The 6,489-nt window shown below is 41.6% G+C and overlaps 1 long non-coding RNA gene across 1 annotated transcript; it reads right to left on the bottom strand.

Moving 5' to 3' along the window:
* Positions 1-3,913: 3,913 nt before the first annotated feature.
* LOC113407094 lies at positions 3,914-6,365 on the bottom strand. Its single transcript, XR_003369945.1, has 2 exons — positions 6,248-6,365; positions 3,914-5,167 (listed from the first exon to the last, which is right to left on the bottom strand). It is a non-coding gene; the product is annotated as an uncharacterized LOC113407094 (long non-coding RNA).
* Positions 6,366-6,489: the final 124 nt, after the last annotated feature.

The raw sequence follows: 6,489 nt of genomic DNA, 5'->3' as shown, positions 1-6,489 counted from the left end.
AAGCAATCAGATGACTGGCAGAACCTTTGTTTCTGGTGACAGCAGATGTGCAAAAATCTAATTTACCACCCAAACAGAATCTATACAAAAACTCCATGTCCCTATTCGTAAATAGAACGTTTCATAATTAAATCACGGAAACTCAGGGTGGTAATTTTTTTAGTTACCTTTAGAATCATGCAGCTGTTTAAGTGGACCGTCCTTTTACACCTTCATTTCCCTCCACCCCCTCAAGTTATATCTTTAACACAAAATGTCTACTGGATGGTCTCATGAAATATGGTCAATAGCTACGAGAAGCTTATATCAGTACATCATATTGCTGATTTGCATTCATTACTTCATGTAGAATCAAGGAAAGCTGCAAGTAGATGAATTTTGGCTGGTTTCGATTTCATCGTTGCACCAGTGGTGGGTAATATTTTCCTAAGATAGCTCAGCTTTAGTAGAGAATAAGCACAACATTGACAGCATGTAGAAATTAGGCAAAATGCAGGAGTCTAGGCTGCATTTCAGTTGCAGGTGCTTGGCTCATTCGAATCCAAAATACACGGTGAAATTCAACAGCTGCAAACACTGCTCTGTTCAAAAGAGCATTAATGTGGTCTAATATCATGACTTTGTCATATCCACAGGCACTGTTGTCCAAATTGGCTTTGGGCCTCAACTACGAACAGGGATGAAAAATGCTGCCTTTATTCCTGACCTCTGGGTACACCTGCCAACTCATCTCCATCTACTTTGGTTCCCCTAAATAGTGCAGTTTCCCAATATAAACAAAGCTAAAGGGACACAAGCTATGATGATCACAAAATACCTGTGCAGTACATAAGAAAACTATAGGTGAAGCTGCGGACTCCTTGGAGACAGCGGAGCTTGAAAGACTCAGACTATGTTTACATTACAAAATTCCTTCAGTATAACTTACATCGCTCACAGGTGTGAATAAGCCATCCTCCTGAGTGACATAAGTTATACCGACCTAAGCGCCGGTGTAGACATTGCTAGGTCAGCGGGAGAGCTTCTCCTGCCGACATAGCTACGGGCCTCTCGCAGAGGCAGGAGTTATTAAGCCGATGGGAGAGTTCTCTCTTGTCAGACCGCTGTAAATGATGTAGTGTAGACAGCCTCAGAGAGGTACATGAAAATTTAAATCTCTGGATTCATAAGAGTCAACAACTTTAACAGCAAATATAACCCTTAACACAATATCATAACAGCAGTGTATTTACATGAAACTGACCGATTTGTGTTGCTGGCATTGTAGGACAGAAACTTTATTTTTGGAGCAGAGAGGGAACAGTTCAATGTTCACACACACAATTATCTTTACTGATACGGTTGTTGACAGTGAAATATTTTTATTTTGGACTTGTGAACTCATCTGCCGTTAGGACTGTTTAGACAGGAAACCAATAACTACTAAATAAGCAAGAGTAAAAAAAGTCAGAATTTTTATTACAAATTTGTTTCAATGTTTGTGATACTGCCTTGGTTACTGATTGTTACAGAAGAAATCACCAGCTTTTTCCTTTTTATATAAACAAAGTAATACTGTAACTTAAGAAACACTAACCAGAATCTTGTCTATAAAAAAAAAATCCTTGCAAGACTATGCATAACAGCAAATAGTTTAAACAAAAAAACAAAAACAAAACAGAAGAACTCAAGAGTTTTTATATGGTTGACTGGCCCTTTGAACTGTATTCTGTATTCCTCATCTGGAAGTTTTACTGCAGTAAAATTTTCTAGTTATTGGTAGATTTGTAGTAATCCAAGTTTCACAATTTAAAAATGTGTAACTAAATCTAACATAATCTGAGTCCCATGGCTACAGACCAAAGATCTCTGACATTAAGCAATAATGTGGGGGAAAGAGAGAGAGGTCAGTTGGCACAGAATCATGCAAAAAGAGTACAAAGTTGTAATAAGCACCGATGAGATGAAAATCCAGTCTCTTTGCTTAAAAACAGTTTCCTACCATATTTCTGCTTGAACAGCTATACAAGCCTGCATAGATGGGGCATAACTTTGTTAATTATTATTATTTTTTTTTAGAAACTTTGGTCTCACATTAAAACACCCAACAAACTTAAGCTAAAGTATCCCAACCACCATGGACGGGACAATCACATTAGCAGAAACAGTTTCACAAAGCATCGTTTAAGACTGATTGCCTAACATAGCAAAGCCTGAGTTTAGATGGGGCCTTTGAACCCGAGTTTGTTTTGCAGAAGAACTAAACTGAGGTTAACAACAAGCTTGCTTTTTTGTTTTAAGTGCCTTGTGTGTCAGAGAGGCAGCTCTGAAAACACATTTGCACAGTCAGATTGTTTTCCTGTTTGGCTGAGTTTTTAAACAGTTCTCAAGCAAAGACCATTGTTTGTTGCACTGGGTTGATTTTTGACACTTATTTTTTCTATTGCGCCTATTGAGCAGTTACCAAACAGTGAATTATGTGTGAAAACAAAAAAACAAACCTGTGCACATACCAACATTCCACGGCTCTTGGGCAGATCTTTAGGGCTTGCATATGAGAAACCTTTAAAGGATTTCAAGCTTTTTGCTTATTTTTGAGAGGCAGTTACTTATGCAAAATTAAGAGGCCCAGGCATTGTAGAGCTGCTGCTGAATATCAGGTTAAAGCGCATCACCACATGTGATGAAATCTATTCCTCCAGGCAACGTAGCCTACTGGATAGGATGCTGGACTTAACTCAGGAGAGCTGGGTTCAATTCCTGGCTCTGCTACTAGTTTACTGTGCCATTATGGGCAAGTCACTTCCTTTCCTGTGCATCAGTTTCCCATCTGTAAAATGGGAATGTTAATAGTGACCTCCTTAGTAAAGCACTTTGAGATCTATGGATGCTGAGTGCTAGGTATTATTAATTATGATCATCAGAGGAATGCTGTCAAGATCAACCCTTTTAAAAACAAGACCTTTTACTTTTCCTATTTAATCTTCTAGACTTCTAAAAATAGAATTTTTAAAATCCAATTTACTTATATTTTAGGCTGTTTACTTAAAAAAAATAATATATGGAGATATACCTATCTCATAGAACTGGAAGGGACCCTGAAAGGTCATTGAGTCCAGCCCGCTGCCTTCACTAGCAGGACCAAGTACTGATTTTGCCCCAGATCCCTAAGTGGCCCCCACAAGGATTGAACTCACAACCCTGGGTTTAGCAGGCCAATGCTCAAACCACTGAGCTATCCCCCTCCCATATTATACTTTGTTTGGACAATAAAATTAAACTGGTCAGTTCCACTTCATTGCTGGTTAGTTCCCCTTTCCAGTTTTCACATACCTTCTGCACAGTTTGGGTTCACTGTGAATCCTGACCGCAAGTGATGGAATATTTAAATGCATTTAACACAACAAAATCCTTGAATTTTGCTTGTGTCCTATTCTCATATGGATTTTATCCTTTAACAAAATGCTGGGCCTAAATTCCTTATCACTCATCATTTATATAGAACTTTTAAAGTCCAAAGTACATTACAAGCATTCATTAATCTTCAGCTCTTTGTGGTAGTAGGGTAATTAGTCCCATTTTTATATATAAAATGAAGGGTGAAGTAGTTTACTAAAGGCCACAGAAAAGAACACTCCCATAGCAAGCAATGGATCCCATATGTTCCTGGCTCACAGTCCTGTGTTCAGATCACTCTCTTATTTGACAGTAGCCCTTTAATATCCTTCCCCCAAACAGCCTTCTTATTGAATCTGCCACAGAAAAATGCCACCCCTGTTTCAGAGGATTCATTTTGCCCTTATTTGAAGTTAGGATTAAAAACCCACTCCATCAATTCATCCCACTCCATGTAACCACTGCTTTACTGGGCTGAGATCCATATTAACTCCTTTATTGGAAACTGCCAAACATGTGCTTTTATGAAACAATCTGATTTTTTTTTTGCCCAAAAGTCAGTCAGCAGCCATGATCACATGTAGAATATGCAGGGAGAATAACAGGCATCAAAAGGGCAAAGAGGAGTTTTCTCCATTATTTCCTTCTGACCAGTTAAGTCCCTTTCTTTGCTTTTCCTAGGATCACTAAAAGCAGCAGTTGGGCTTTCACTCAGCCACACCACGACTTCCACCAAAGACTTTACTCACCACTGCAGAATGGTTGCAAGGAAGTAATTCATCAGCATTTGTAAAGCTATTTGAGATCACAGAATGGAAGGTGCTATAAAAGCAAAGAGTACTGTTGTTCTACAACACAAGAGGGTTTACAACCTTTTTCTCATTCACCGCTGGATGCCCTAATAAAGTGGCATCAAAAGAGTTATATATACGGGGTAGAGGGACAAAAAGGGATAACTGGCAAAAGGCAATTGGACAATTCTTGAGACAGAGCAGAAGGCAGGGACAAACTAAGCACTGCAATCAATGTACACGCATGAAAGCTGTGCTACAGAATCTCCCAAATTCACACCAATCCACTTTGCAGATCAGGCAACACCACAGTGGTTGCTAATAGGTATTTTGGCTACCCGCAAGTGTCCTCTTTCAACCCAAGGGTGATTGTCACAGCTGACAAAGGGTCCTGGGCATTTCCACAACAGATAAATTAGTCCTACGCAGATCTGGAGTGTGAAATAACGAGGAGTTACTGTAACGCCATGTCAGGAATCAGGAGACACGCAAAGCGCCAGATCTTCACTTTCAGAACAAAGAAGGTCACTATAACTGTCCCTTCTGGAACAATTCCTCTATGTGTAGCTGGGAGTTAGTGGTATATATTGAAATATTACCTTTCCCCCTCAAGTCCAGTCACTTGTTACAGAAGTAAGTGGAGCGCTCTTACTTCAGAGGTGTTAACCCAAACCATGCAGCTGAACAAAACGATACGAGCAGCAGATAGCTTTAGGGGGCCACGGTGTTGGAATAAAGAGGAATTCTCCCACAGTCATTGACAGCAATGCTTTACTGAGAATCAGTGTGTGCTGAACAGGAGACAATTCATCACTTAATACAGCCAATATCAGTGAAAAAGACATTCCCTTTTGCTCTGATGCAGACGGAGAAGGGAGCATAGCTAACAGCACCCCCAGCCAGGTGGGGAAGCATCTTTTATGTTAATATAATCCCCGCGGCCAGAAACAGAGAGGTCTCCATCACCCGTGGACGACGCCATCATCTTTTCAATAAGGACTCTAGGAAACAACACACATGTTGTAACAAGCAGCAAGAGACTACACCCCTACAGTCTGGTACACAACTGGATACAGCCACCATTCCTGTGGGAGAACCAACACCCACCAGGACAGAGCTGGCTGCTGTGGACTTAAAGGGACAATACTAGGTAATACAAATAAGAACTCTTAATCCAGTTCCCCGGGGGCAAGCGTTCCCAGCACAAACAGCACTATCAGGGACACTAGCTGGCTGATAAGCTGGCAGCATCACTAGAGAGGCCAGAGACTGAATGAACCATGGAGACTGAAGTACCCTCCCCACCTCTGGAGGTGAGCCCCTCCTGTTCCGGATCAAGGCATAGCAGCAGGCTTGGATGGGAAAGTCTGCGTTTTCCTGCCATAGCCATTATATGAGCAGAGAGCTTCGGTGCCCAGGAATGAGAACCCAACACCTTTTCATAAGCCCTAGGAAAAGTAGAAGGGCCAAGTTCTCTGCTGGGATAACTCCACTGAAGGATGACTATGTTACAAACAGATCTCCAGTCTCTTACACCCCACTCCTATTCTCCCAATAGAGACCGGCAGATAAAAAAGATCTGCTGTATTTTGTTAAACCCTGTATTTCCCAATGCCTGTCACAGCTTAGACATGGGCAGGATAACTTCTGACCTTTCCGGCTGCAGTTTCCCTTCAGACTGACTTGCACATTATTACTGCTCTTTGGTAAATGCCAACAGAGTGCCCAGTTCCTTAATAGGTTAACCCTTTAGAGCAGCGATTCTCAGACCTCAGTGGTTCAGGAGCCAAATTAGTGATCAACATTATCCCAAAGAGCCACAGTCATGTGAATTCATTGTTTCATTTACTATTTTTTATAGAGAGAGAGCAAAATGACTGACCAACTATTATGTTATCAACAACAATTGGTTAATAACATAGTAAAAGCATCCTGATTGGTTAATAATTAAATCACATGGTGTTTTAATATCATGTGCAGCAAGGAGCTGCAGGAGACACATTAAAGAGCCACTTGCGGTTTCTGAGCCTCAATCTGAGCATCCCTGCTTTAGAGGCACTCTGAGAAGCCATCAGACCTACCTCATAGACTCGTTAATATTCTTGTTTTCCTTGACAGATGTTTCAGTCCAGCCAGAGAAACCGTTCCCTTTGCTGAACCGATCAATCTCTTCCCTGGTCACTGCCCACGAGGAAAGGTCGCACTGTAAAACAAGAGTCAGTCACTTCAGGGCCGGCTCTGGCTTTTTCGCCGCCCCAGGCGAAAAAGCCTCCGGCCGCCCCCCCCCGGGAGGGCGGCCGGAGCCCCCCCCCGCGGGGGGGGG

The sequence above is a fragment of the Terrapene carolina genome, unplaced genomic scaffold (assembly GCF_002925995.2).
Source record: "Terrapene carolina triunguis isolate 2854851 unplaced genomic scaffold, T_m_triunguis-2.0 Scaffold198, whole genome shotgun sequence".
Taxonomy (NCBI): domain Eukaryota; kingdom Metazoa; phylum Chordata; order Testudines; family Emydidae; genus Terrapene; species Terrapene triunguis.
Note: the sequence above shows the minus strand (reverse complement) of the source record. Positions and strands in the feature narration are given on the sequence as shown.